Here is a 12,737-nt window from a genome sequence, read left to right on the forward strand (position 1 = left end):
CCTCCCAACTCCAATACTCAGTACTCTAACCAATAAAGGAAAGCATGCCAAACGCCGCCTTAACTATCCTATCTACCTGCCACTCCACTTTCAAGGAGCTATAAACCTGCACTCCAAGCTCTCTTTATTTAGCAACACTCCCCAGGAAATTGCCATTAAGTGTATAAGTCCTGCTAAAATTTGCTTTTCCAAAATGCAGCACCTCGCATTTATCTGAATTAAACTCCATGAAGTAAACTGAATTAAACTTCTCAGACCATTGGCCCATCTGATCAAGATCCTGTTGTACTCTGAGGTAACCTTCTTCACTGTCCACTGCACGCCAATTTTGTTGTCATCTGTGAACTTACTAACGATACCTCTTAGGCTCGCATCCAAATCATTTATGTAAATGACAAAAAATAGAGGACCCAGCACCGATCCTTGTGGTACTCCACTGGTCACAGACCTCCAGTCTGAAAAACAACCGTCCACCTCCACCATCTGTCTTCAACTTTCAGCCAGTTCTGTATCCAAATGGCTCGTTGTCCCCGTATTCCATGCGATCTAAACTTGCTAACCAGTCTCCCATAGAGAATCTTGTCGAACACGTCCATATAGATCACATCTACCGCTCTGCCCTCTTCGTTACTTCTTCAAAAAACTCTGGCAGGATTGTGAGATATGATTTCCATTCACAAAGCCATGTTGACTATCCCTAATCAGTTCTTGTCTTTCCAAATGCATGTACATCCTGTCCTTCAGGATTCTTTCCAATAACTTGCCCCCCACCGACGTCAGGCTCACTGGCCTATAGTTCCCTGGCTTGTCCGTACACCCTTCTTAAACAGTGGCACCACGTTAGCCAAACTCCAGTCATCCGCCAGCGCACCTGTGACTATCGATGATACAAATATCTCAGCAAGAGGCCCAGCAATCACATCTGTAGCTTTCCACAGAGTTCTCGGATGCACCTGATCAGGTCCTGGAGATTTGTCCACCTTTAACCATTTCAAGACATCCTATGCTTCCTTCTCTGTAATATGGACATTTTTCAACACGTAACCATCTATTTCCTGACATTCTATGTCTTCCATATCCTTTTCCACAGTAAATACTGATGCAAAATACTCGTTTAGTATCTCCCCCATTTTCTGCGGCTCCACACAAACGCTGCCTTGCTGAACTTTGCGGGGCCTTATTCTCTCCCTAGTTATGATTTTGTCCTTAATGTATTTGTAGAGAAAAACCCTTTGGATTCTCCTTAGTTCTACTTGGTAAAGCTATCTCATGTCCCCATTTTGCCCTCCTCACCTCCCTCTTAAGTATACTCCTACTGCCTTTATACCCTTCTAAGGATTCACTCGATCTATCCTGTCTATACCTGACAGATGCTTCATTCTTTTTATTAATCAAACCCCCTAGTTAGCCAGCAATCCCTATACCTCCCAGCCTTTCCTTTCATTCTAACAGTAATATACTTTCTCTGGATTATTGTTATCTCATTTCTGAAGGCTTCCTATTTTCCAGCCGTCTGTGAATATCTGCCCCCAATCAGGTTTTGAACGTCCTTACCAAATACCGTCAAAATTGGCATTTCTCCAATTTAGAACTTGAACTTTTAGATCTGGTCTATCCTTTTCCATCATTATTTTAAATCTAATAGAATTACGGTAGCTGGCACAATAGTGCATCTCCACTGACTTATTTCCCCAAAGTGGGTCAGGTTTTGCACCTTCTCTTGTAGGGTCATCCACATACTGAATCAGAAAATCTTCTTGTACACACTTAACAAATTCCTCTCCATCTAGACCCATAAAGCAATGGCAGCCCCAGTCTATGTTTGGAAAGTTAAAATCTCCGACCAAATCACTCTACTTTCTGACACCCTAGCTGAGATCTCCTTACAAGTTTGTTTCTCAATTTCCCTCTGACTATTAGGGGGTCTATAATACGAGCCCAATAAGGTGATCATCCCGTTCTTATTTCTCAGTTCTACCCAAATAACTTCCCTGGATGTATTTCCGGGAATATCCTCCCTCAGCACAGCTGTAATGCTATCCCTAATCAAAATCGCCACTCCCACTCCTCTCCTGCCTCCCTTTCTATCTTTACTGTATCATTTGTATCCTAGAACATTTAGCTGCCTGTCCTGCCCATCTCTGAGCCATGTTTCTGCAATTGCTATGATATCCCAGTCCCATGTTCCTAACCATGCCCTGAGTTCATCTACCTTCCCTGTTAGGTCCCTTGCATTGAAATAAATGCAGTTTACTTTATTAGTCCTACCTTGTCCCTGTCTGCCCTGACTATTTGACTTGTTTCTTTTCTCAATTGTACCAATTTCAGATTGATCTGTTTCCTCATTATCTCTCTGCCCACTCCCCCATCCCCTGCTTTACTAGTTTAAATCCACCCGAGCAGCTGGAGCAAATCTCCCTGTCAGTATATTCGTCCCCTTCCAATTTAGGTGCAACCCGTCCTTCTGGTATAGGTCACTTCTACCCCAAAAGAGATTCCAGTGATCCAAAAAGGTGAATACTTCTCCCATACACCAACTCCACAGCCATGCCTTCATCTGCTCTATCCCTCTATTCCTGTCCTCACTAGCTCGTAGCACCGGGAGTAATCCAGATATTACTACTCTCGAGAACCTCCTTTTAAAATTTCTGCCTAACACCCTGCAATCTCCCTCCAGAATCTCAAACTTTTCCCTTCCTATGTCGTTGGTTCCAATTTGGACAATGACCTCTTGCTGGCTCCTCTCCCCCGTGAGAACATTCTACACCCTTTCTGAGACATCATTGATCCTGGCACCAGGGAAGCAACATACCATCCACCATTTTTTTCTTTGCTGGCCACAGAACCGTCTGTCTGTTCCTCAGACTAGGGAGTCCCCTAACACAATTGACCTCGTGGAAGCCGACGTATCCCTTGTTGCAGTCGAGCCAATCTCAATACCAGATACCTGCCTGTTCGTGCTCCATTCCCCTATGAATCCATCACCCGCTACATTTTCCAAAACAGCATATTTGTTTGGAATGGGGACAGTCACAGAAGACTCCTGCACTACCTGCTTAACTGTTTTACCTTACTTGGAGTTAACCCATCTATGTGACTGTATCTGAGACCTCCCCCCTTCCTATAACTGCTATCCATCACATACTGTTGCTGTTACAAATTCTTCATTGTCTTTAACTGTCTCTCAAAATGATACATTCGATCTGACAGAATTCTCAACCAGAAGCATTTATTGCAGATATAATCTGCAGTAACCCTTAAATCCTCTTTAAACTCCCACATTTGACAAGAAGCGCATATGATTCTACGAAGGCCATTTGTGCTGTTTCACAATCTACTGACCCAGAAAAACAAAACTGTCTTATTCCTCTACAAAACACTGCTCAAAGTATAATTAATATTTATGGCTTATATTTTAAGATTAATCAAGAGACATATCTCAGAAACATATAATTAAGGAAGAACCCACTCGACTTACTTCTGCAGACTTTCTGTAGGACACAGATAAAACAATTCACTATCTGGCAGGGAACCTTGCCCAAACAGTCCCTCCAAACCAGTTGTAAATTTCACTGTTTGTTAAATTTCCTAGACGCACTCCGATATCCAGCGATACATGAATTCAAATATAAAAGGCAGTAACTCAGCAGGTACGCTGTCCTATCAGTTTCTTCCCCTCACCATGTGCTTCCTTTGTCTGTTCTTTTCCCTCTTAAAGCTGCTGTTGCTTTGACTTTTTTTTCCCAAAGTTCCAAAATAATGCAACAGCATACAAAACAGTAATTGCTGCTTCTGGAATTCGAGGAAATCAACTCCAACACCTAAAATACCTCAAAAAATGAGCAGCTGTTACAGCTAGGAATTTTTCCTGCCCTGACTTCTGAAAATCCAAATACATTACTTCCACTGGCTGTCCGTGGTCTATGCTGCAAGAAAGAACTTCAAATAATTCCGACATTTGTCAGGCAAGATTTCTCTGACAGCAATGCATTGTGATTCTCTGCAATTTTGCTGTTCATTTCTACATACCCTATATCACTTCTTATATAATGGATTCCAACTCTTTCCTACATATGTCAAATCAATTGGTCTGCAGTCCTCCACATTATCTCTTCTTCCCTGTGTACATAGATGGATCATGTTTACTACCTTTCAGTTATCTACAATGTCTATGGCCTTTGCAGAGTCTGCAAGAAAATAAAACACAGTCACTGACAGTTCAATTAATATGCTGTTTTATTTCTGACATTTTGATATGAAGTATATTTGGTGCATCAGACTTAGCAATGATCAATCTAGCTCAATTTTCAAGGACTACCTTGTTGCTGATATGAATGGACTTTCTGTCTTTAGTTCCACAAGTCCCATGTGATCACTTGCTTTACACAGAGATTGCCTGGCGCTTTCTCCATGAAGACAGATGCAAAGTAGCTGGTTATTTTCTCTACCATTTCCTTGTTCCCCATAAATAAATTCTTCTGTACCTTACAAATTTCTACATTTGACCTTGCTTTTGTTTTCTTTGGTATATGGATTGTAGATGTAAGCAGTCTGTGTGTTTCCTGTTTGTTTGTTTTCATGTTCTTTTTGATTTCCTTAACACTTTCTTCATCCTTATTATCGGAAAAGTAAATCTCTCAGAATGTTCAGGTTTGCACAATATCTCGAATTCTTCTGAAGCTGCTTCCTTAGATTTAATGCAATCTTTGCTTTCTTACGTAAACCATTGATGAGTCACCTTCCCTTTCGTTGGTGTTTGTAACTTAGTGATATGTATGTATTTTTCAGACTTTACAGTATTTCTATCACTAAATGCCATTGTTTGCCTCACACTAAATGTCATATTGTATTTTTCCAATTCACTTGCCCCTCTAGCATTCGGGTTTCCATGATATTTGAGTGTAATGTTCAAAAATTCTATATTACTTGCAGGCGCCGTGTAAAATTCAACATATTAATGCGATTGCCCAAAAGCTGCCTCAGAGCACGGTAAGTAATTAGTCCTTCTGACCACACAACACCCCACCCGAAATAACCTGCTATCTACTTTGGTTCACAACACACTCTTCAACCTACCTCATATACACATGAAATAGATTTTTCACAGCATTAGCAATCATTTAGTTGACGCAGTTTAGATGCAAATTTAGATCATCCAGTATTACCGCATCACTCAAGATATTTACATATCTAATTTCCAGATAATCGGATGCGCAAAGTTGCACAACAGTTTTGGTTTAGATATGTAAGGCACCAATGTGTGTTCCTCCTTGTTGTTTGCAAGATCCATGAAAACATATTCTGAAGAAGCTATGGGATGTGCTCTGTGCTGTTATTAGTGATAGACGTGGACAAGACATTGGGGAGGTTCACCCCGATGCTGAGATGATCTGAAGAAATGCCCATCAATACAGGACAAGCATCAATAACCTTCCCCGTTCAGCCAGGACAAAGGTCTTCCTATTCTCTCTACTCCCTCACACTCTCTGTATATCTGTTACAGCACCTACCCCCGAACAAGGCTCTTGTTCCACTACACTCACTATTGCATGCAACACTCTCTTTCCTTCACTCTCTCTGTCACTGAAAGCAAATCGAGATTAAATGTATTGTTTTGCCAACATTGAAACAGTGAGACAGTTTGATGCTGGGGACATAAAATGCGGACATTTTGAAAATTGGGGAGAGAACAGATGCCATCGAGATGGAAGAAGCCTGGGATCAATCATCGTGCTCCGCAAGAAATTAGGAAATACTCACTGTCATATATATTTTTTCATATGAAACATATTCACAGTAAACAGAAATACGACGACCCAGGGAATTCATCAGCCAGGAGAGTAACATCACAGAGGACGGCAGTGGCTGTGTGGTTTTGAAATTAAGTTGATGTAATCTTTATAAGTGTCTGATTGAAACAGCATATTGTTAGAGATTTGGGGGCAGTTGTGGGGGGTGGGTTGGTTAAAGTTGTAAATAGTTGTGGCATAATGTTCACTTTTACAGTTAAAAATAAATTGGCGTTATTTTCTTTAAATAGTGGAATTTGGGAGTTCTCTGTCACTCATATTCTAATAGATTACGAGGTGAGGTGAGCTCTCCTGGGTGTTTGGTTTCATTAACAGAGGCGTTCACCCCCACATCGTAACACTTGCAAAGACCAACAGAGAGAAAAAAAATAAGGAGTGAGAAAGTTAAATATGAGGATAAGCAAGCCAGTTATGTAAAGAAAGATTGTAAGAGCTTCTTTCGAGACATAAAGGGCAAAAGAGAGGCAAAATTGGGCATCTGATCGCTAGAAATTGACACAGGAGAGATAGTAATGTGGAACAAGGAAATGACTGAGGACCTGAAAAATTATTTTGTGTCAGTCTTCACGGTTGAAAACACGAGTAATATCCCAAACATTGAAAAGACTTAGTGGACAGACCTGAGTAAGGTGGTCATCACCTCGGAGAAGGCGCTGGGAAAACTGCATGGCCTGAAGGTAAGTAAATCACCTGGACCAGATGGACTCCACTCCAGATTTCTAAGGCAGATAGCTGATGAGACAGGGGAGGCGTTGGTGGAGATCTTTCAGGAATCTCTCGAATCAGGGAGATTCCCAGAGGACTGGAAAATCGCTAGCGTGATACCACCGTTTAAAAAAGTAAACAAAAAAACGGAAAATTACAAAGTGACTAATCTAAACTTGGCTGTACGTAAGATCCTGGAATCCATTGTGAAGGATGAAATTTCTGAATACTTGGATGTGGATGGTAAAGTAGGACAAAGTTAGCATGGTTTCATCAAGGGGAGGTCATGCCTGGAAAATCTGCTAGAAAACCTTGAGGATGTAACAATCAGCTTAGATCAAGGAGAGCCATGGATGTCATCGACCAGAACTTCCAGAAGATCTTTGACAGGAGGCTACTGAGTAAGGCAAGGGCCCATGGTGTTAGAGGCAAGGTGCTAACATGGATAGAAGTTTGGCTGTCTGGCAGGAAGCAAACAGTGTCGATAAAAGTGTCCCTCTCCGGTTGACAGTCGGTGACAAGTGGTGTTCCATAAGGCTCAATGTTGGGACCATAACGTTTCACTTTATACATTAACGATCCAGATGAAGGATCTGAAGACATTCTATCTACGTTTGAAGATGAAGCAAAAATAGGTATAGGGACAGGTAACGTCGAAGAGGCAGGGAAGCTCACGAAGGATTTGTATAGGTTAGGATAATAAACAAAGAAATGGCAGATGGAGTACAACGTGGGAAATTGTGGGAACATGCACTTTGTTAGGAAGAATAAAAAACATGGACTACCGAGAAAATTCAGATGTCTGACGTGCAAAGGGACTTGGGAATTCTACTCCAGGATTGTCTCAATGTAAACTTGCAGGTTGAGTCAGTAGTTAGGAAGGCAAATGCAGTGATGGAATTTATTTTGAAAGGGTTTGAATGTAAAAGCAGGGACGTACTTCTGAGGCTCTATAAGGCTCTTGTCTGACTATATTTGGAGTAGTGTGCGTTGTTCTGAGCCCCATATCTCAGGAAGGATGTGCTGACCTTGGAATGGGTTCACAGGACGTACACGGGAATGTTCCCAGGAATGAAAAGCTTAACATATGAGAACGTTTGAGGATGCTGGGTCTGTTCTTGATGGAGTTCAGAGGGATGTGGGGGGATCTAATTGAAACATACAGAATACTAAATGGCCTGGACAGTACGGATGGTGAGAAGACTTCCATTGGTAGGAGACTATAGGACCCAAGGATACAACCTTAGAGCCAAGGGAAATTCTTTAAGAATGGAAGTAAGGAGAAACGTTTTCAGCCAGAGAGTGGAAAATCAATGGAATTCATTTTCACAGAAGGCAGTGGAGGTCAGTTCATTGTGTATATTTAAGATAAAGGTCGTTAGCTTCTTGAGTATCAAAGGGTTCAAGGGTTACAGGGAGAAGGCAGGAGAATGATTTTGAGAAACTTGTCAGCCGTAATTGAATAGTGGATCAGACTCGATGGGCTGAATGGCCTAATTTCTGTTCCTGTATCCGATGATCTTATGGTCGTTACCCACTGTCTATTGCCCACTCTCTCACACTTTGGCCCGTCTGACCACAAAATGTGAGAGTAACAATCCCTGAGTCATCTTCACCAAACTTGGAGCATTCCTGTTGAGGATTCATGGGAATCGCTCCACTGATTGAAGGAAAGGAAATTCCGCCAAATCCAACTGTTCCAGGAAGAAGTCTCATACCAGCAGCTTGTTTGAGTAGAATACCGTTGGAGACAGTGTATCAGTTGGGACGCATTATCTCTTTTCCATTTGAAATGAGTTCAACTATTATGAAACTCTGGAAACCTTTTCCTATTCATTTTCGTCTTCAGACATGTGCGATTGTGTATGTGTCTGTACGTGTGTGACATTGTGTATTCACATTTTTTGAGAGACTGGGCTAGGTTACACTTCAAACCTGTTGTAACCAGTGGAGAAGTGCGGCTGGAAAAGGACACAGTGACCGTCCAACATTTGTTGGAGCAGAAATGAGAAATTCGCACGGGCTGTTCAAATGGGAATTCTCTTCCCCAGATGTTTCAGCTCAAGATGGCAGCTCAACACCACCACTTCCAGCGTAATTAGACATGGTCCATAAATGTTGGCCTATCAACTACACCCACATTACATGAACAAATCTAAAATGATAAACTGCAGCAGAATTAATTGAATGGGAACAAGACTGATAGATAAATGCCTGCTGCCTTCCAGAATTGTGCTTCCTCTGTACTTTGACTTTGTGCAGTTCCCTAGTATTGCGCCTGGATGCTTGCATTTATTCAAAGTTGTGTTTTGGAACATTTGACAGACATGTGAATGGAGGAAAATTGTGGACAGACAGAAAAGTGCTGCGCAGACCACTCTCAGATCAGTCATGATCTTATTGTCTGTTCGAGCAATGACAAAGTGTCTAATGACCCACTCCGGCTCCTCAGTTCTCTGTTCCTATGTTCCATTCAGTCCTTAAAACCACTTGTATAGGAGCAGATAGAGACCACTTGCTCCAAATACCTGGTTCGCAGTATTACAGGATATCATTCAGTCCCTCAACACTGTGTGGTTTGCTGTGAGTTGGAAAATGTGATGGGAAATTCAAGCTTGTATGAAAGTAGTCTCCCACCTCTTTAAAGAGTGTCTCCTCTCTGCAAGTGGTGTTTCATTTGTTGGTCATGTTGTAGACCCAGATTCATGTGAATATCCAGCCGATACCTCTCCCAGAGATGGCTCATAAAATTCTTTTCTCTCATTGTCCTCAACATTCAATAGGAAAATTTCCAGGAAAATTAAAATCATTAACATTCCAAAGACAGAATATGAGAACATAAGAAACAGGAAGAGGTAATTTGGATGCTCAAACCATTGTATGCTATCATGGCTAACCTACTGTTGGCATTAACTCTTCTTTAATGCGCAATTATTCACACCCCTCAGCTCTATGACAGGTCAAAAATCCATCTGCCTCCTTTTTAAATACTTGGAGTGATATAGCTCCCCTAACTTTCTAGACCGAGAATTCCTAACATTCACTACCCTCTATGAGAAGAAAATACTCTCCACACAGACACCATCACGTATTAACATTAACAAAAGTGTTTAACTGACCTGCTCAGGTAAGAGGGATTGACCCTAATATCAAGGCTGGATATGACTGAAGATTTTATCGACAGAGGCGCTTAAATACCCAGAATCATGCATCCCGAGTAAAAATAAAAAATACAAACCATGGAATTCATCACATTCTCAGTGTCTGTGTAGAATATAACGAGTGATTGTCCATCACCATCAAGTTTCAATGCAATGACCTGTTATTCGTTGACTGTGCTACAGATTAACCTTCACTCACTCGTCTTTTACAACCAGCCCAGGGATTAGTCTCATAAAATTCCTTTGCACAACCTCTATTGTAATGAGATAATTCCTTTTAAAGGAGAAAACTCTGTCCATAATACCCCGAATATGTCCTCAACTACACTCTCAGTGATGATCACAATAATTCCTTTCCCTCACTTACTGGTCTCCGTATCTTTATTATGACATAAAAACCCATTCCTTCTCTATGCACTGCCACTGTTGTGGAATTTAAAAGTTCCTTACATCTGTCTGTCAGCATCAGTAAAGCCAGCACCAGAGGTGCCCGTGGAAATGAACATCACTCTTGGGGAGAGACTCGGTCAGAAAGATTGCACTTGAAATAGGGAATGGTCACCTACCTGAATGGAAATGAAGTGTAGAAATAAGGAAAACAGGCACAGGAAGGGAGCTAACTTTACTTTTGTTCGTCTCTCACGGGATGTGTGCAGCCATGGTCAGGCCAGAATGTTATGCTGAGCTTGAACTGAGTGCCTGGTTCAGCTGTTCCACAGGACAGTCAAGAGTAAAACATATTGCTGTGGGTTTGCCCAGACATGACTGGGGAAGGATAACGCATTGGCTTCTTTGAAGGACATGGAGCAAACAGATGGGCCTTTTCTCACAAATGATGATAGTTTCAGTCCAATAACATCAATTTCGTTCATGAGATATCAACAGATTATTATTCTGTGCCTCTAGATTATGTGTCAGTGACTTAAGCAGCATGCAGCATCTGCCCGTCTGACAGAATCTGTGCAGTAAACAAGTTCAACATACTCAAGAGCAATTATTCTGTAAGTGACATGTGGTTAAAAGGGACTTGATAAATTGTATCCAGATTTAACAAAGACACAATTGATGGTTTATTCAGAAGATGCACTGAGGCAGAGGAGGAGTTGAGGATATCATGATGGTGGTATTGGACAGGATTAGTGAGTGGGAGGATATAGAAATGTAGATCTGTGCAGGGCTAGACGGATTATGGAGTTTGAGAACAATCTGGTTCTCCTCACAATTTGGTGAGTAATTTGTCATGAGTAATTTGATCAATACTATTTGTGAGGAATGGAATATTTCATTGGAATTGAAAATGTTGACATCCACCTTTCTAAATTTTAAATAATATGTGCAGCAATTCAGTCCAACCTGTCTTAATGAACAGATAGAATGAATTACCAGGAACACCAAATTAGCGGGGATGGGATAGTAACCAGCTTGAATAACCATCAGTACATCATAGATCCGCAAAACGAATGAGATCCAAGGCCGAGAAAGACAGTAAAGAACCTCGGATAAACTCCTGTCCATTGCTGGAACATTCCAGTCTAATGTTCTCAGATTCTGATCCATTGTTGGAACATTCCAGTCTAATGTTCTCAGATTCTGATCTCTCCTCCCCCTCTCTCTGGATCTGCTGATGCCTGTTACTGCTGTCGGTGATGCTCCCACTGATACTATGAGATAACACATTTAACCGAGTCCCTAATTAATAGAAGAGGAAAGTCCTCCAGTGACATATTTAGGATGCACGGGGACTGACATCAATCATAGTCACTGAACAAATACCTCCCGTTAACCCATTTCACTTCAATGTCTTTTATTAAAATTACAAATTATGATTAAAAATTTACATATTCTAGATGATATATCAGGGGGTGACTGAGGGAACAAATGTTGGGTCTGGTAGATCAATCATGTGTAAGCATTCAATCTGCCTTGGATATGGGAGCGATGCCAAAGGTTTATCAGAAATTAAGCGTGCTTCTTCATTTATGAATTGAAACATACGTTCTGTATCTACTGATCAGACACTGCAATATCAGGAAGACATTGAGAGAACTTTTATCGTCCATGATCTGAGAAGAAAATATCCCTAAGACTACATGCGGTTATAACAGACTGCGACATGGCTATGTTAAAAGGGAATTGTACCTAAGAGATAATGGTGACTGCAGATATTGGATAATTCAGTGCAGATAAAGCATGGCGGTGGAAAATGCACAGTAAGCCAGGCAACATCCAAGGAGCAAGAGAGTCGACGTTTCAAGCAGGACCTTTCTTCAGGACTGGGGAGGGAGAAGGGGCTAACAGAAAATGGGTGATGGGGTGATGCTGGGGGAAAGATCAGTGATAGGTGAGTGAAGACAGGAGGTGATAGTGATAGATCGGTGGGGAGTGTGGAGCAGATGGTGAGAAGGAAGATGGACATTAAGTCTCCTCGAGAGGGCAGATGTGAGTCCGGGAGTTGCTTCTGGGATCTGGGTTGGCCAGGGGAGATTTGTAAACCAGTGAATCCAATGTTCATGCCGTGTTTTTGGGGCTTCCGAGGCAGAAGATGAGGTGTTACTGGTAACATCCTGGTAATCTCTTCTCAACCATCTCCGGCTTAATAATCTCCTTCCTATAACAGAACTGCACACAGTACTTCAGAAGAGGCTGTATCAATATCCTGCACAATCTCAGCATGACTTCCCAACTTCTAACCTCAAAGGTATGAGCAATGAAGTATCCTTAAACACCCTACGCCACAACTTCAAAGAATTATACCTGCGCCCCGGGTCCCTCTTTTCTATGTAACTATGTAACTACCAAAGCATTAATTGTATAAGTCCTCCCCTTGTTTGTTTTTTCAAAATGCAATGCCTCACATGTATCCATGTTAAACTCCATCTGCCACACCTCAGCCCAGTGAGTGATATTACTGCCCCCTCACACTCCCCCTTTGGATTAAACGACAATCCCCTCTCCAGAAGGCCTACAGACACCAACCTTGAGTTTCCCAAAGACCCAGTGCTTGGTTTGCCTTGTACAGGCAGAGTGAGGAGTCCATAACCAAAAGCTGGAAAGGAAACAG

Source organism: Chiloscyllium punctatum, chromosome 28 (genome assembly GCF_047496795.1).
Source record: "Chiloscyllium punctatum isolate Juve2018m chromosome 28, sChiPun1.3, whole genome shotgun sequence".
Classification (NCBI taxonomy): Eukaryota; Metazoa; Chordata; class Chondrichthyes; order Orectolobiformes; family Hemiscylliidae; genus Chiloscyllium; species Chiloscyllium punctatum.